Here is a 17,429-nt window from a genome sequence, read left to right on the forward strand (position 1 = left end):
CGTAGTGAAGCTCATTACCAGCCCGGTGACAAGGTGTGGGTATGGACCCCAGTGCGACGCCGTGGACTGTCTGAAAAGCTTCTGTGCCGATACTTCGGCCCTTACGAAATACTTCGTCGTATAAGCGACGTCAGTTACGAAGTGAAATCCGCTGGACACGAGAGCCCAAGACGGCGCAACTCCACGGAAGTTGTGCATGTTGTCCGCATGAAACCCTACCAGGAGAGGTCATGAGCAACAACAACAACAACAAAAAAAAAGTGAGCGCCCACAGGAACCCTTACTTCCTCTCACGCATCGGGCCGATGCGGTAAGGAGGGGGATAATGCCACGACAAACTTCGTGACATTCAAGTTGCGCGCCCTTTGCATTGGGCACTGTGCACGCCGTATAGTGGTGTTGTTCAGCAACAACAAGCAGCGATCTTCGTGGCACGGGCAGCCAGTTGGACCCGGCTCGCATGCGCCACGCGCACGAGGTGTCACGCGAGGAGAAGAGGAAGACGGTTCGAGCCCAGTTTGAGAACGCGACTGCCGCGGATTTCTGCACGACCGCAGTGACTTTTACTTGTGGGCACAAGTTCGCCTTTAATAAATATTCTTGTTTTACTAATATCGTTACAATATTATTGTAAGGGAACTTTTTTGCGCTAAAGTGTGGTGTTTGTAAGCTACTTTGAGAGGCGTACTTTCACGGGTAGTTGATGAGCTACAATACACCATTTTCGGACTCCTCAGCTTCAGCACACCTTTAGGTATTTGCCAAACTGGTCTGCGGCCCTTGAGATCCTCAAAAGAAAAGATGATCACTTAGAAGCATAGTTAATCGTAACGCAGCAAGCGCGCATAGAGTGTGCCGGGTTTTCGAGCTCTATGTCGCGCTAATATGGTGTGTGCCTGTGCACACCTGATAACTGCACAAAATACAAAAAAAAAAACATCGTCTCAATTCTAGAAACTTATTCATCGTTTGAATTGGTGAAATGTTTTGTTATATCACATGCACATAAAAATGGATTGCGGAGGACAGGCATTAGGATATTTATTTATTGATCACGAAGATGCATTGGCTTTGGCTTTTTATGTCCAACCCAAAGTATGAATCGCCTTTATGGCCACAGCTCTGCTGTCTGTTAAAACCTCGTACGGAGTGTCCCCGAAGTTGTCCCTAATACATCCCTGTAATGAAAACAGAAAAATAATACGTTGCTTTACGGTGTAGACAGCTCCAAGGAATGTCTGATAGTTTAGTCAGTGCAACAGTTACGGTATTGTCAATATTTCTTTAAACACGGTAGGTGCCCTCACTGAATGAACGTATAAGTTAAATCATGCACAGAGTTCTGTGACTTCAAGCCGATTGCGAATATTAGACACTATGGCATGGCGACAACTTAAGAGAAACATATTAGGAAGTCGTTTTTGATATCGATAACGACAAAGAAGTCAGCACATGTGTGCAGAAAGACTCATAATGAACCGCATTTGCAATTGATTGAATCACTTTATAAGAAAAATGGTTCGACTGCGACCTCATATTAAGAAACAGACAAGGGAAATAAAAACAAAAATGATACGAGCTCCTCACAATATGGCTGTGTCGGGCACAAAGATGCGAGTTTTTAGTATGGGCGTTAATGAATCCGAAGCCAGCTTATCTGCGAGGCGCCACACAGAGAATCGAAAGCGTCCTGCCAGAGTGTACAATTCCTGTATAAAGTTAAAAAGATAAGCGGCACACTCGGCACCGGCGCCGACATGTTGTGTATATACATATTTCTAATAAAGCCAAGGAACTGCTTTTGTGTAATGTAAACAAAGGATAATGTGATTTTCCAGCCACACGCACGTAGATGCCACTCTTACTCACGTCGATTGCCACACTCAGGCTTCGCGCTGTGCTGCGTGGTTAGGTGCTGCGCGGCGTTCGCTTCCAGTGACAGGAGTAATAAAGCACGAATCATTTTAGTATAGTGTGGATAATAAAAGAGAAAAATAAAGCCACACGTATTTCCTTACTGCACACGTAACAAGCGGGCAGCGGCAATACTGAGCGCTGTCAACACGTGTTGCTTCTCCGCGACTGAAGACGGCTGATAGCAGCGACGCGCACGTCAGTGTTATCGACGTGTAGGAAAAACATATTAGTGTCAACTGTTAGAAAAAAACACTTCGATTAATAACTGAGCAACGCCGATTGCGTTTTTGGGGCGAAATATAAGTAATCAGGTCGGCAAACGAAAACAGGCAATAAAAAAAATTAAACCGTGTTCCAAGAGCTGCGTCACCGACGCATTCCTGAAAAAGCGCACGCACACAATATTAAAGTTCTTTAGCTCATTCTACCAATATACTATATATTGTAACCAACAGTTACAACAGCAGCTTTATTGTTCTCCCTGAGTGTTCCCGTGATCTGATACTGGGCATGGACTTTTTGCGAACGAATGGCGCAATTATCGACTTGCAAGAATCACGCGTGTTGTTTTCCACAGAAAATGCTGTTACCATTTCTGATACAGAACAGCCACATATTTCCTCTCTCCGCATTGTGGATGAAGACGTGACAGTGCCGGCACGGTGCAGTATGACTGTCGTTGTAAGGAGCGACATATTTCGTGACTATGAGGGACTTGCAGACGGAAATATCGGGCTGCTACTGGAAAAGCAAATATGCGTGGCAAGAGGCCTAGTTCACCTGCATAACGGATATGCGGACGTTCTTTTGACTAACTTTGGCAATGAGGCACAACAAGTGGCGAAGGGAACAGCCATAGCGTCTCTTCATGACTATGCACAATTTGCGGATGTGTCAACCCTCGAAGCAGCATCACCAGCTTCTGCCACCTTAGACAGTATCCTTACCTCTATCGACATTGACCGAAAGCTGTCATCACTACAAAGAGATGAGATCGTGAACTTGGTCACAGAGTTTGCAGAATGCTTTTCGACTTCATCAAAAGTCCGTCGTACTCCTGTCGCAAAACACCGCATTGTGGTCGAAGAACCTGCAAGACCAGTTCGCCAACACCCGTACCGAGTAGCTCCAAAGGAAAGAGAAGCGATAAGAAGTCAAGTACAGGAAATGCTCAAGGACGATGTCATACAGCCATCCAATAGTCCATGGGCATCTCCGGTAGTCCTAGTCAAAAAGAAGGATAACACCCTACGATTTTGTGTTGACTACAGGAAACTCAACCTCGTCACGAAGCGGGATGTTTATCCACTCCCCCGCATCGACGACTCCTTGGACAAACTACGCAATGCTTACTTCTTCTCTTCTCTGGATCTAAAAAGCGGATACTGGCAGATAGAAGTGGACGAGCGAGATCGCGAAAAAACGGCATTTGTGACACCGGATGGTTTATACGAGTTTAAGGTGCTTCCATTTGGTCTGTGTTCTGCGCCAGCCACATTCCAACGGATGATGGACACTGTTCTCTCCGGGCTGAAATGGCAGTCGTGCCTCGTCTACCTTGATGATGTGGTGGTCTTCTCCACTACATTCGAGCAGCACGTGCAGCGACTGAGAGCAGTTCTGGATGCTATTCGCACGGCGGGATTGACCATAAAACCCGAAAAATGCCACTTCGGCTTTCGCGAGCTCCGCTTTCTCGGACACATTGTCAGTGCTGAAGGCGTCCGCCCCGATCCTGAGAAGATCACTGCAGTTGAAATGTTTCCGAAGCCAAGAGACAAAAAAGCTATTAGACGTTTCCTGGGACTATGTGCCTACTACAGGCGTTTCGTAAAAAATTTTTCTAATATTGCCGAACCACTCACGCGACTGACAAAAGAAGATGTCCCTTTTGTGTGGGAGAAAGAACAAGAAGACGCCTTCTCTGAACTACGACGGCGTTTGCAGAGTCCTCCTATACTTGCCCATTTTGATGAAAATGCCGAAACGGACATCCACACCGACGCGAGTAACGTTGGTCTCGGTGCCATACTTATTCAGTGGCAGAATGGAGAAGAAAAAGTCATTGCGTACGCAAGCCGTACCTTATCGAAAGCCGAGACAAATTACTCAGCTACAGAAAAAGAATGCCTGGCGGTTATATGGGCCATCAATAAGTTCCGGCCATACTTATATGGCAGACCATTTCGAGCCATAAGCGACCATCACTCATTGTGCTGGCTAGCGAACCTCAAGGACCCTTCTCGAAGACTCGCTAGATGGAGTTTGCGTCTACAGGAGTATGACATCACGGTCGTTTACAAGTCCGGTCTCAAGCACAATGATGCTGACTGCTTATCACGCGCACCAATCGAAGCTACGTCACCTGAATACGAGCAAGATTTCCCATTTCTTGGGGCTGTGAACACGACGGAAATGGCTAATCATCAGCGTACTGATCCGGAATTACTCCTGCTCATCGAGTACCTGGAGGGTCGACAAGTGAAAGTGCCTCGAGTTTTCGTTCGCGGATTGTGTTCGTATGTCCTCCGGAACAACGTCCTCTACAAACGAAACTTCGAGCACAGTGGTGAGACGTTTCTACTTCTGGTACCATCATCGCTGCGAGCTGAAATCTTAGAAGCTTGCCATGATGACCCTGCAGCTGGCCACTTAGGCGTTAGTAGGACTCTGGCGAGAATCCGCCAGAAATATTACTGGCCGAAGTTAATGAATTCAGTGCAGCACTATGTCAAATCGTGCCGAGATTGCCAAAGACGCAAAATACCGCCACTCAAACCAGCAGGTTTTCTGCAACCGATACAGCCACCAACAGCGCCATTTGAACAAATAGGAGTGGACTTACTTTGACCATTTCCCGTTTCAACGTCAGGAAAGCGGTGGATTGTGGTAGCAACCGATTATCTGACCCGGTATGCTGAGACCTCTTCTCTTACAAAAGGAACCGCCATTGAAGTGGCTCAGTTTTTTGTCACCACATAGTATTACGACATGGCGCACCTAAGGTACTCATAACTGACAAAGGAACAGCTTTTGTGGCCCGTTTGATGCAGTCTGTTATGAAACTAACACATACTGCTCACAGAAAAACCACAGCGTACCATCCACAAACAAACGGCCTGACTGAACGGCTCAATAGAACGCTCGCTGACATGATCTCAATGTACGTGGACGTCGAGCATCGGACATGGGACAGTATTCTACCATATGCCACCTTTGCGTATAATACTGCAGTACAAGAAACGACACATTTCACGCCATTTGAACTTGTTTACGGTCGGACAGTAACAACGACTCTAGACGCGATGTTACCTGTAGACAACAGCACCGAAGACGACCCTGACGTTAGCGAGTACGTAGAAAGGGCAGAAGAAGCACGGCAGTTGGCAAGGCACCGTATTATACAACAGCAATACGTGGACGCAAACCGGTACAACCTAGGGCGAAGAGAGGTACAGTACAACCCCGGAGACAAAGTGTGGGTATGGACGCCTATACGTACGCCCGGTCTTTCGGAGAAGTTACTGCGCCGTTACTTTGGCCCCTACAAAGTACTTCGCCGGTTAAGTCCCTTGAACTACGAGGTAACTCCTGAAGGCCAAGTCTGCTCCACACGACGCAGGACTCGCCCAGAGGTCGTACACGTAGTACGAATGAAGCCATATTATGAAAGACATTGATTAACAGAAGTTGCACATACGATCAAGCCTAGCACCGGCCATCCTCTGACCACTGTCCTTCTAAAGCAGTTGGCCTCTCTCGGCCTTTCCTACGCATCGGGACGATGCTTCTTCGGAGGGGGCTAATGCCGCCAGCATTGCAAGAAGAAAAAGACGACCGACATATCCCAACTGCGTAGGCGCCACACCGCGAGCGTCAAGCAAAGCACCGCAAGGCAACGATCGGCCGGTGCTGACAGGCCGGTGGCTCGTGCGCGAGAATCGGACGATTGGCACGCGACAGGAGGCGACAAAGAGGAGGACGACGTTTGAAGGAGCGAAGCTCGAGGGACGTTTTTGTTGTTATTGAGTGCTCAGTCGGTTTTTGTTGACGGGCACAGGTTCGCCCAGCATAAATCAGTTTTCGGAGAAACGGCTGTTGTAACTGTTGGTTACAATATGATGTTACGATATAGGCTCACTGTATTATGTGCATACATCTCTCTTATATTATTATGTTGTACACGGTAACTACATCCTAAAAAGAAGGCAGAAGGCCGCCTGTTGTATTCGACACAATCGATACATCATTCCGCAGATTTGCTTTGCAAAAGCGAAGCATACTTTTACAATGACATCACATGAGCTTGTGCACAATTTTTGTGTTTCGCTAGGCATCGGCGCTCACCAACCAGTTTTATAAAACTCAAGCGAAATTTCACTTTAATACTGGAACCAGTACCTTCTCCAATTACAGAACGCACCAAATTCCTCCCAGTTCAACCAGTGGCTAACCAAAGGTATCACTGTGAATCGTACTGTGACCAATTCTGTTAAGTGAGTGATAATTAGGAAGTTTCTTGGGGAGGGGAAGGGCTTCAATGAAAACGTGTTGCCGACCCGCAAACAAGCTTTGCAGGTAGAGAGTATTAGTATTACGTGATAAATACTTTGTAACTGTGTACTGGAGTGGCTACATTTCTTTTTCTCATTGTTCATTGAATGAACTGTATCGCTTTCTTTCCCCTAATATCTACATTACCGACCCTGTTATTTTTGTACAATGCTTTAATGCTTGTGTAAGATGTCTATACATTTTTCCACTGTCTATAAACAATGCATGTCTATTATGTTTTGTTATGTGCCCTATATACTCTTTTTAATCCTTCTGTAACGCCCTTCTGTAAGGACATTTTAAATAAATAAATAAATAATGTTGCTTGCGTCCTATGAATGGTCAACGCGCGCAATAGGCCCTATTCTAGGTATCACGTATAGGGCCACAGCGAAGCAGATAGAGAGTCAGGTTGCTCGGTGCACAACTGCGGTTGCCGCCTCTCTGAACAAGTCATCGTGGACGCTGAATCGAGAGGGAAGGTTGGCGTTTTTTTCGTGAACCGCATCTCTTCACCGCATTTCTCGCAACGTGCTAGACCAGGAAACGGAGACAATCTGCCGAGACGGCTGGCTGCTAAGCTTGAACGAATGAAGGAGTGCGGCCAACGCGCCACTTCGATCTCCAGCAGCAAAGGGTGACAAATAGGTGCAGAGGTAGAAAAACTCAAAGCTCACGTCTCCCAAGAAAAAAGACGCCAGGGGGCGCCGACTAGTGCGGATGCGATCCTTCTTTCTTTTTTAATTTTTTTAATTTGGATTTTGTGGCGGATGGACGTGCTTTTTGGTGCTCCGTGGCGACGACAAAATCATAAGTTTTTGTGCCTGCTTTGAGCTTGCTTCTGTTTTTTATTTGCTGGTTTTTTGCATTTGAATAGCAATTGGGGGGTTTTCCTGTGCGCACAAGGTTGCCCCAGTGAGCCGCCAGTGCCCCGAGTGTCAAGCACTTCACTACGGTGACACCGCAACCCATTGCGATTGCTGTTAGGGTAGAGCGCACGTCACCCAACACATACGCTCCATTTGCACTGCTTGTGAAGTCGGTGAAATATTCAATTTTTACAAGTCGTTGGCGAATATTGGGTTTAGTGGCTGTACAACACTTCCAAAACCGGACAAACATTTCTTATCGCTCTTATGCTTTGACGTTCTTGAAAATCGTCCATAACACGCACCATATTATTTCAATGTGTAAACAGTGAGCAATATTTAATTATTTCGGGACGGTGGCAAAACCCTCTAGGCAGTTTTCGTAAGTAAGTTCGTAAAAATTTGTATCCCATATGCAATGAATTGCCTGTAGAATCTATTTTTTATTATTTTTATTTAGAAATAACTGACAGATCTCCAGAGGGGCCTTGAATGAGGGGACCATGTGGTACAATACAAGACAACTCCAGTGCAAAGCATCACCACGGAAACAAATCACGCATGAACAGCCTGACACACCATGAAAAATCATCATCATCAGCCTATTTTATGTCCACTGCAGGACGAAGACCTCTCCCTGCGATCACCAATTACCCCCATCCTGCGCCAACCGATTCCAACTAGCACCCCCAAATTTCCTAATTTCCTGGCACCATAAATAGGTGCCGTCCTCTACTTCCGTCCTTTCCGGACGCCGTCCGGTTCTGCCCTCCTCTACTGCGCTTCCCCTTCTCTTGGTACCCATGTCACCGTAATGGTCCAATCGTTATCTAATATGCGCACAGCATTACCTGCCCAGCGCCATTTTTTTCTCTTAATGTCTATTAGAATATCGTCTATACCCGCAGCTCTCTGATCCAAACCGCTCTCTTTCTGTCTCTTAAAGTTATGCCTAGCATTCTTCGTCCCATCGCTCTTTGGAATGGCACGCAAAAATGGAAACTAGAAAAAGCAAAACCGCAAAACACGAACAGAAAGCACTGGAACAGGGAAGTTTATCTCGGCATTACTAACAGCTATTCATATACACAGTTAGCATTTTAGCGAAATAGAGTAATTTCACCAACAGATCTTCTAAATAAAACCTTCGTCAACACAACTGACACTTTAATCGTCCACCAACCGTAATGTGCGGCTCATGGCCACGCAAAATTTAATTCAGCAGCACATTTAGTTCTTTGAAAACAAGCAAAAAATCGAAATATTAGTATTGCGCAATAATTATAAAGGGCGATAAAACAAAACAACTTCGATTATTTGCAAGGCCCTAACGGCTCCATGTTTTAAGTTCTTGCTGCACAAAACAACAATGTGCCCTCCATCACCGTCAAAAATAATATTAGTGCCCCTTCATTCGTGCCAATACACAGGGCTAATTTTTTATGTGTTCCACAGAACGCCGCTCAAGAGGATGGCGTTACGTAATGTTTGGTACCTACCACAGCTTTTGCATAGGATATCTTTGCAGATCACCCGTATTAGACCCTATACTCCCTCCAATTAAGCTGAGTGCATCGTATCACCGCCATATCTCATCATGCTAACGTTTCGGGTTGGATCAGATGCTGCTTCTGTAAATGTTCTCAATATGTGAGGGTATTTGGGGCTGGTCAAGCTGCTGCGAGCAGCTTTTTCTCCACTTTACCCCCGCGAGGCTGTATTTAGTTTTTGTGGAAATGGAGCGTCCGTACGTACGTACGTACGAACGTATGTACGTACGTACATACATACATACATACATACATACATACATACATACATACATACATACATACACACATACACATACATACATACATACATACATACATACATACATACATACATACATACATACATACATACATACATACATACATACATGTATCTCTAACAATTTCGTTTCTCCGCGCGCTGCCGTAACATCTGGTGTTGCGCACTGTTCTGTTCTCGGTTGAACCGTAATAGTTTCTTATCTTGAATAATGACTTATTCCTCGGTATTATTCCTACTATGACTTCTTTCGCCGATGGTTGTGTGAATTTAAAACTTCGTATGATCCGTCACTAGCAGCTGGTAATCACAAAACTAATTCTAGGGTTAACATTCAAAGAACGAAACTATACACTTGCTGAGTGTAAAGTAACAAGGGCCTAAGAACTGTCTCTTCAAAATATATATAGATGGCCGTAATACTGCTGACCGTTCCTTGGGGGGGGGGGGGGATAACTTAGCGTTTTAGTTAAGTGTCTAACGATAACGGCGTGGGCCAAAACATTTCCTTTAATTTTTTTTCCATGCTGTTTGGCTGCTCTAAACTTGGCAATGTGTCTTGTACTTTGTGTTCTATTAACGTGGCTTGAGCGAACACTAGGGAAGCCGTACAAAATGGTGCTGTTCACTTTTACTACGTATTGCTGTCGGATAGTTAGTGTTTCTTCAATAAGACCGGCTTCAGAACCACATTCTGTTGGGCCTGTTGGTGCTTAATGACATGACATAGGGCAAAGGCACAACCACAAAGAGGAAACGCACACAACACGTCACGGGCGCTAGCAGCGCCCGTGACGCGTTCTGTGCGTCTTCTTTTTTTTTTTTCTGGTTGTGTTCTTGCGCTACATCATGTAATTAAGAAAAGCTGCCTTGCCGCAAGGTTAAGGCGCCTTTCTGGTATTAAGTCGTGAATGATGCCGGATTATGTCTAATGCACAAGTTCTACAAGAATAATTCAGCTTTCAGTTCTCAACGTCTACTTGAAAACAATTATTTTTTGTCTCGCAGGGATCATCATTCAAAGTTGGCGTTGGTACACGTCACACTAACGCATAACTTGATTCATTCATCACGCGGACTAGCGCGTAATTGAATAACTTTCCCGCATCAGTTATTGATATCACTGAAATGGCAGTGTAAAACTAGCCTGGTCTCACTCCTTGGTGCAGTTTCTAAATGCTGTTGCAAATATTATGTAGCTAGGTTCCTCCCCGCTAGAACTTCTGCCCCCGAGAGAATGATTAACATAGTAATCCCAGGACAGCTGGTAAAAGTGCAAAAAGCCATTGCCAGTTCTATTCCCACTAATAGCTTTGGAGTAAAACTCACCAAGAGCCTTGAAAACGCTGCTCCGAATGAAGGAGGAAGTTTCGCAATCGTGTACACACCAGCACTCTGTAAACAAAATAAAGACAAGGAAACAATGCATTCACTCCCATCATTTGAGTGGCAAAAGGATACGTGTCATTCAATTCTCATTAACATGTTACTGATAGACGACTCACATTCCGGCCTGTCGATAATTTATGCCGACTAAATTCCGCTCAACACAGTAGTATAACGATATGGTATAACTTGGACATGAATGAAACCATTAAAAATGAAAACTTCCCCAAGTTCATGTGTAGCGAGGGGAAAGGAACAGTGAGAAAAGCCACACATATCTAGTCAACTGGCCGCGTACGCGGTACGTTCTTGCAAGGTTTGTATTTATTTTGATTTATCCAAAACACACTTAGTCGTGAGTAGCAGCCCTGTGTTTCGCTCCTTAAATGACCCGTGTTTCGCTGTGGAGATTTCTCAACATTCCACTATTTCCTCCAGTCTCAAGCCTTCGATTCAATATGTTGACAATTTTAGGAGCATGCCATTTTCGGTGTAGTCGCGTAATCAGCCATTTTTTTCGAATCTAGGTTCAGTCCAACTTACTTTAACTTTATCAGAGTGAAAGAGCAAGACAGCAAGAAAAGGAGATGGAGAGATCATCTTTATTTGCAAACAGCTCATTATGATAGCGGGAAGTGCGTTAGGTGATGTTCCAAGGTAGGCAAATTCACGGAATGTCAGGGTGCGTGCTGCAGATGGAGTCGCCAGAGCTTAGAGCGAAGGTGTTCTGGCGTAGCATAGCCGCTCCCCCATGAGTGTGAACGGGGAAGGGTAGAAGGAAGCGAAAGGTACAGAAGCCAACTTCTTTACGTTTCCAGACGACAGACCGGTTTTCTGCGGCATATTAGCCCTCACACTGTGTCCCGTCTGCTTTTTTCGTAGCCCGTGTGTTTTTGCCCTTGTGTGAAATGTTACTAAGATTAACAATGTTGCAGAACAAACGGTATCACAAACAAACGACAGCTTAAAGTATGAGAAGGCTTATTGAAATGAAGAGGCAAATAGTTCGCTAATTATGAAACACGCAACAAGGTCACAGCTTGCTATATCGTTGTCTGTAGATTTAAGAAAACTGGTTGGTTTGATTAATGATGCCAGAGAATAGACTTCATTCAATTCACCGTTTGGAACACCCTATTTAGCACCCATAGCTAACATTGGTTACTAAGGTTGTTCCGATTAAGCTCAGATCTTTCTTTTATTATTTGCGATGCACCTGGCGCACAACATCACACGCGGAAAGAAAGCAATCTTGGAGAATAATTGTGATTGCAAAGAGTGTGGAAATGTGTCCCTGGCAGCTGCAAAAGTACACCAGCCCCCAACGACTGAGCTTCTTAAATTTTGGGAAAGAGATCGTATTGATTGCGGTGGGAGAGGCAAGGACCTTTTCTGTTTAATTTTTTGCTGGTAAAGCGCGACAGGCGCGCTGTACTAGTGAGCGAAGTGTCGGAGAACGGTTCCAAAGCTCATAATTTTTTATTGTTCTTCCCCTGCTTAAGCATCTTTCGATGACTGATGGTTGCTGTACGTTTTAGTGTCGTCTTGCCGAATGAAAATAAGGCTCAGAAAAAAATGAATGGATCTTTATGTCTTGTGTAAGAAATAACATTTCTGTCGCTTTCGCTACAAGGCTTCATGACATTTGTGAAAACGGCAAATAAACTGCAGACATCTATCCCTGCACTGGCGCAACTCCCACTGCCCCTCACCCCCCCCCCCCCCCAATGTTCCTACAAGAATAAACATATGAAAACATTGAGTACACTTATCGAGGCACCTCCATGCTTGCTCCATGCTTGCGTTGTTTCTGATGCGGTACACGCAAGAACGTTTGCACGCCTTTAGCTCTTACCTTGCCACACAATAATAACCGTCATCTGTCTTGCACGCATTTCCTTTATTTAACGCTGCGAGCCCGCTACATCTAAGTCACGAACGGCTTGCACGATATCAGCGTTATACAGCATTCTCGACAGGAAAGTAGCGAGCGATGAAGTTTCAAGAAAGGAAAGGCGGGCAATGCAGATGACGAACATTGTTGTCAGACAAGATAAGCCCCAAAGGGTGTAAACTTTCTTTAAGAGTGTACGCCCAGTACTAAAGCACGTCGTGTGCCGCTCACTACCGCGCAAGTTCTTGAGACAGCCTAATAACATGACTGCGTCCAAACCAGCGCAGACCTCCCGCTTCGACCCGGATATATATCGCTATGTGCTCTGTGTCACGGCAGCGATAAAAATCCAAGTAAATAAACACACAAATCAACATATAAATAACTGGTAGAAGCGGTCATCATGGAGAATGACATTCAACAGGAGGCGCACTCGGAGAATGCTGGCAACAGGAAACACGTCACGCCTACTGTTAACCCCATCCGTCAGTTGACGCGAGCATCGGAAAAGAAGAATGTGAAATGAGCTTACAGACAACGTTTTAGTTTTCTTTTTCGTTCCAGCTAAAGCTAAAAAGTTTTGCGTATAAATGCAGTTAAAGACGTTGTGCGGCTAGTTGGTGCATAGCTTTCAATAGATGAAGCACCAATAGTGACGGTACACAGGAAGGAACAAAGACAGGACAAGGCGCTTGTCCTGTCTTTGTCCTGTCCGGTTTCTCTTGTGCTGAATCTTACTGGGACAAGTTCATGACACTTTCCCTGACACCCAACATTATTGTATTTCGCTACTTTTTGGGGATACTTCTGAGGTGTGCGCGCGGAGCCTGCCGTTGTGCCGCAGTCAGCGAAAAGCAACTCGACCGTGGTGACGCTTTCTCGTGTGCTGAATCTTACTGGGACAAGTTCGTGACGCATTCTCTCACTCCCAAAATGATTGTAATTAATTTCGTAACTTTTGGCGATACTTTAGAGGCATGCTCGCCGCGCTGGGGTTGCGAAGCAGTTAACAAAAAATCAAGCCGAGTGGTTACAGTTAGTTTGGTGTGTACTGAATTTTAGTGGGGCAAGCTTGTGACGCTTTTTATGGCCCTGCAAGAACATATACCTTCTTTCGATTTTCACGCGTGTCGAAAACGCGACAAGCGATTGCCAAGAGTGATAACACGGGAGTGTGCTGCTTGCACCAGCAGGACGCGGAAAAGATAACGTCGAGGAGCTCAAAAGCCAGGAACTTGAAAATTATGCCTTCCGAACGACTCAAAACAGACTTTGCACCTATGAATTTCTCTTGAGTGTGACTAGAAGGCATTCTGCGAGCGTTTAACCTGGTATGGATGAGAACCTATGCTTTGTCCACGTCTGTGTACTTGGCGTACCATCGCGTCGACTCAGGCCAAGTTGTTTTGGAAACTCGCATGCAGTCACCCATGTATTTGTGCTCTTAAAGTGCAGGAAATTATGCCCAGGAAGGGAGAGATGCTTGGAAATTAGATGTTTTCTTCGTACTTGAGGGCGTTCTCTGTGATGAGTCTATTTGCTGCGAAATATCTATAAAAGTGAATTTATCTGTAATGCCGCCCATTCACCAGTTACGCACTTTTCGCCTCTACAAGCACTATTCCTCTTAGGACAAAATACCAAAATGATACATGCTTGCAATTTGCTTCTTTTCTGCTGATGGCGCCCGGGAGCTTCGTACGGCAATGACTGCTGCTTACCGGGTGCGACAACTTTGAATGAATGCACAAAAAGCCAGAAGCGACCATTTATATGGAGCAAAATAAACATTTCATTGTTTCAGAAGACGTCTTTCGTTTACTTTATGAAATTGCACGTGGCACAGATTTGGTGGAGGCTTGTAAAAACGTTCGCAATCATTTTTACTAAATAACAAAATCATTCCGCGCCAACGCCTCACGTGGTGCAGCACTAGAAGCGACAAAAATAATTGCCCCGCCGATCAGCGGAGTCGGCGCTGCGTGTGCCAGCTTGCGTTCAAAACGCGCGCTCCCAAAACCGAAACCGGAAGGTGTTAATCCCATCCGTTTGCTGCGCTACAGTGAAATCGGCCGCTGGGATCTATGGCAGTGCCCGCTCTTGTTGAATTTCTTTCTCTATGAGGTCATTGGCAACTCTTGCGGTCAGAAAATGCATCATCGACGTAAATTGTTTGTTTTGAAAGTGCCAGTTCTAAAGAACAGAGCTTCAATTTCCACCTAGCAGATCGCTACAAAGCATTACAGTTCCTAATACTCGGCTTATGCAAAATGCTTCGAACATCCCATCAGTGCATAATTTGTTGATTTTGCGATCTCGCGCGCTAAGCGATGACGGTATGCTGAAGCGTTTATCTCTCGGGACCACTAATATATAGAGTGCCTAAGAGATTGCGTATAAAAGAAACCTCTGCAATGCATCCCCAAGACAGGCCGCGGTAGCTGAATGGATGTGGGGTTGCTCTGCTTAGCTCGATGTCGCAGGTTCAATAGCGTCCGCGGCAGCTTCATTCCCATACAAGTCCAAAGCAAAAGATCTCATGTAAATTTACATGTAGGTTGTAGAAGCTCAAGTGGTGGAACTACACTGTATGGCTCCCTGCGGGAGCCATAATGAGTAACTCTAGACGTTCTTATTTCGGAGCGCTCCACTACAGTGCGCCTCGTAATCAGAAATAAATTGTGTATCGACAAGTCCGTTAACGCGTCATGCGACTCCTCACAGCTCGACAACAGGCTAAGCTGCACTAAGCCATATACCGACGCAAGTGCTTCTGTGAGTTCTTAAGACAGCGATTGGCCCACTGCTTCATCTCACACAAGGGAGCACGAGTGTTTCAGCCCACCCTGTTAAGCTGCTACGACGATGTTCTCCCGAGTGACGCAAGCCAAAATAGTCAGAAATATAGCACTTAGCGAAATATTGTGCAATATTTATCGGTCCGTGAGCACAGTGTCTGCACCTTACGTAATTACATCATACTGCGGAATGCTATAACGCGCTGTCCGCTACACGCTTAAACAAAAAACACCCTTTGGGTCGTATCATGCCATACAACAATAATCGTCATCTGCGTTGTCCGCATTTCCTTTCGTTAACGCTGCGAGCCCGGTACTTCCAGGTCACGAATGGCATGCGCGTTATGAGCATGACAGATCCTTCTAGACAGGAAAGCAGCGAACGCAGCATTTTCAAGAAACGAATCTCCAGCAAGATACATGACGATTATTGTTGTGTCTCAGATATACAAACCAAACGGTGTACACCAAAGGGTTTAAGAGTGTAGGCGCAAACCGTTCCTTTCTCACCGATGGTAATGGAAACAAACGTTCGTATTGCTCCAGACCCTCAAAATTTGAGAGAACGGCGATTGCGGCATACGGTAAAGCACCTACCTAATTGTTGTTAGCATTTTATTGGTTTTCGTTCAAAGACAAAGATTTCCCAGTAAGGAACACCCTTTATTGGAGTTTTTTGATACACTTCAAATCATGTCGCCACAGGATATGTCCTAAAATAAAAGTGTAAATCTTCTACCAGCAATCTCCACGCATCTGTTGATTAAAGATTGAATATGAAGGTAGTTACCCCATTGAATTATGGGAAATTTCTGATAACTTATTAGGCTCAGACCATCGTGCACTCGACCATTTTATACCTTGGCTAGAATTACTCATTCGGATTATGGTTCAATGTGTCAAAATGCGGACATAGTTTGAGCCCTTGCCTTGCGCGTGCGTTTTGCTTATGAACTGTGGAAACATACTACAGCCACCTCAAGGCACACTTCCATTTTTGAAGAAAATAATCAAAATCTCTTTGTGTACGGTCCACTTTCTTTGCGGACCCTCCTGGACTTTCCCGACAGTGTCTGCTAGTTGACTTGGTACTGCTACTGCCTTTCTGAATAGATTATATTTGGAAAATTGAATCGAAAAAGTGATCGCGGGTCACACAGCACAGGACCAACGTGCTCTAACCAATAGGTGGGTGGCACAGATCGTGCCGACGCCAACTAGTTCTTTGAGACCATCGCCACATATTAAGAGTGGCTACGATCTGTATACTGTGGCACATACGCCTAACGGTGGATTGGTCAGTAAGCGGGCGGTGTATTCAATATAAATGAGAAGAATTCAAGAAAAACAAGAAAAATAATAGTTGTGACATTGAGAAGTAATGGTGCGCGAGACACGCGCGCTCGCGCACCGGTTTTCCTTTTTAGACAAATTATCGGCCGCGCTTAGAGCATTTAAGTCACCGCTGAGACATAACTACACTTCACACAGATTTTAATATAGGCGTTGGATCTACATCTCCTTTTTCAATTATAATCAGGTGATTAGGTGCATAACTGATATATTACCGCTGGCCTTAGTTTTATTGATATGCACGATAGCTTATCTCTTACTACGCAGAGTTAAGTATATAGAGAATGTCGTTATACAATAAAATCGTAGGAGGAAAGTTTGGCATACTACTCTACATCTGAACACCCTTTTGACCTGTCTATCGTTTCCCGAAAAGCTCCGGAAAATGCATTGTCGGCAGTGGTTTTTAATTATAAAATGATACGGTCTAATCGTCGATACATACCTTATTTTGGATATCTCTATCGAGGCAGTCCAACATCTGAAACATTTGCCAGCACTGAAACAACATATCCAATGCGACACTGACACATTCAATGCTACGGAAAACTCAAAGCCTAACAAATTCGTTCAAATTGTGAAATTGTTGGTATCACAGCTCACATGCCAATCATTCCAAGTATACATTTCCGACAATAATTGTAGTAATTTCGCCTGCAGGCAATAAAGATGCTTGATCACTGAAATTGGCAAACTATAGTGAATGGCAGCATATTATGCTAAAATTGAGGCACTAGTTTCAGCGAACGATAACGCAAGTGAATCAGTTTGGCCCTGACTTACCTAGCACAATCAATAATTGCTTCGAAATCGAATATTTGCCTTGAAATTTTGAGAGGAGCAAAA

General features: G+C 44.9%; 1 long non-coding RNA gene across 1 annotated transcript; it reads right to left on the reverse strand.

Annotated features, from left to right (window-relative positions):
• Positions 1-1,058: 1,058 nt before the first annotated feature.
• On the reverse strand, positions 1,059-17,060 carry LOC129381967 (uncharacterized). Its single transcript, XR_008610038.2, has 3 exons — positions 17,029-17,060; positions 10,482-10,547; positions 1,059-1,178 (listed from the first exon to the last, which is right to left on the reverse strand). It is a non-coding gene; the product is annotated as an uncharacterized lncRNA (long non-coding RNA).
• Positions 17,061-17,429: the final 369 nt, after the last annotated feature.

The sequence above is a fragment of the Dermacentor andersoni genome, chromosome 10 (genome assembly GCF_023375885.2).
Source record: "Dermacentor andersoni chromosome 10, qqDerAnde1_hic_scaffold, whole genome shotgun sequence".
NCBI lineage: Eukaryota > Metazoa > Arthropoda > Arachnida > Ixodida > Ixodidae > Dermacentor > Dermacentor andersoni.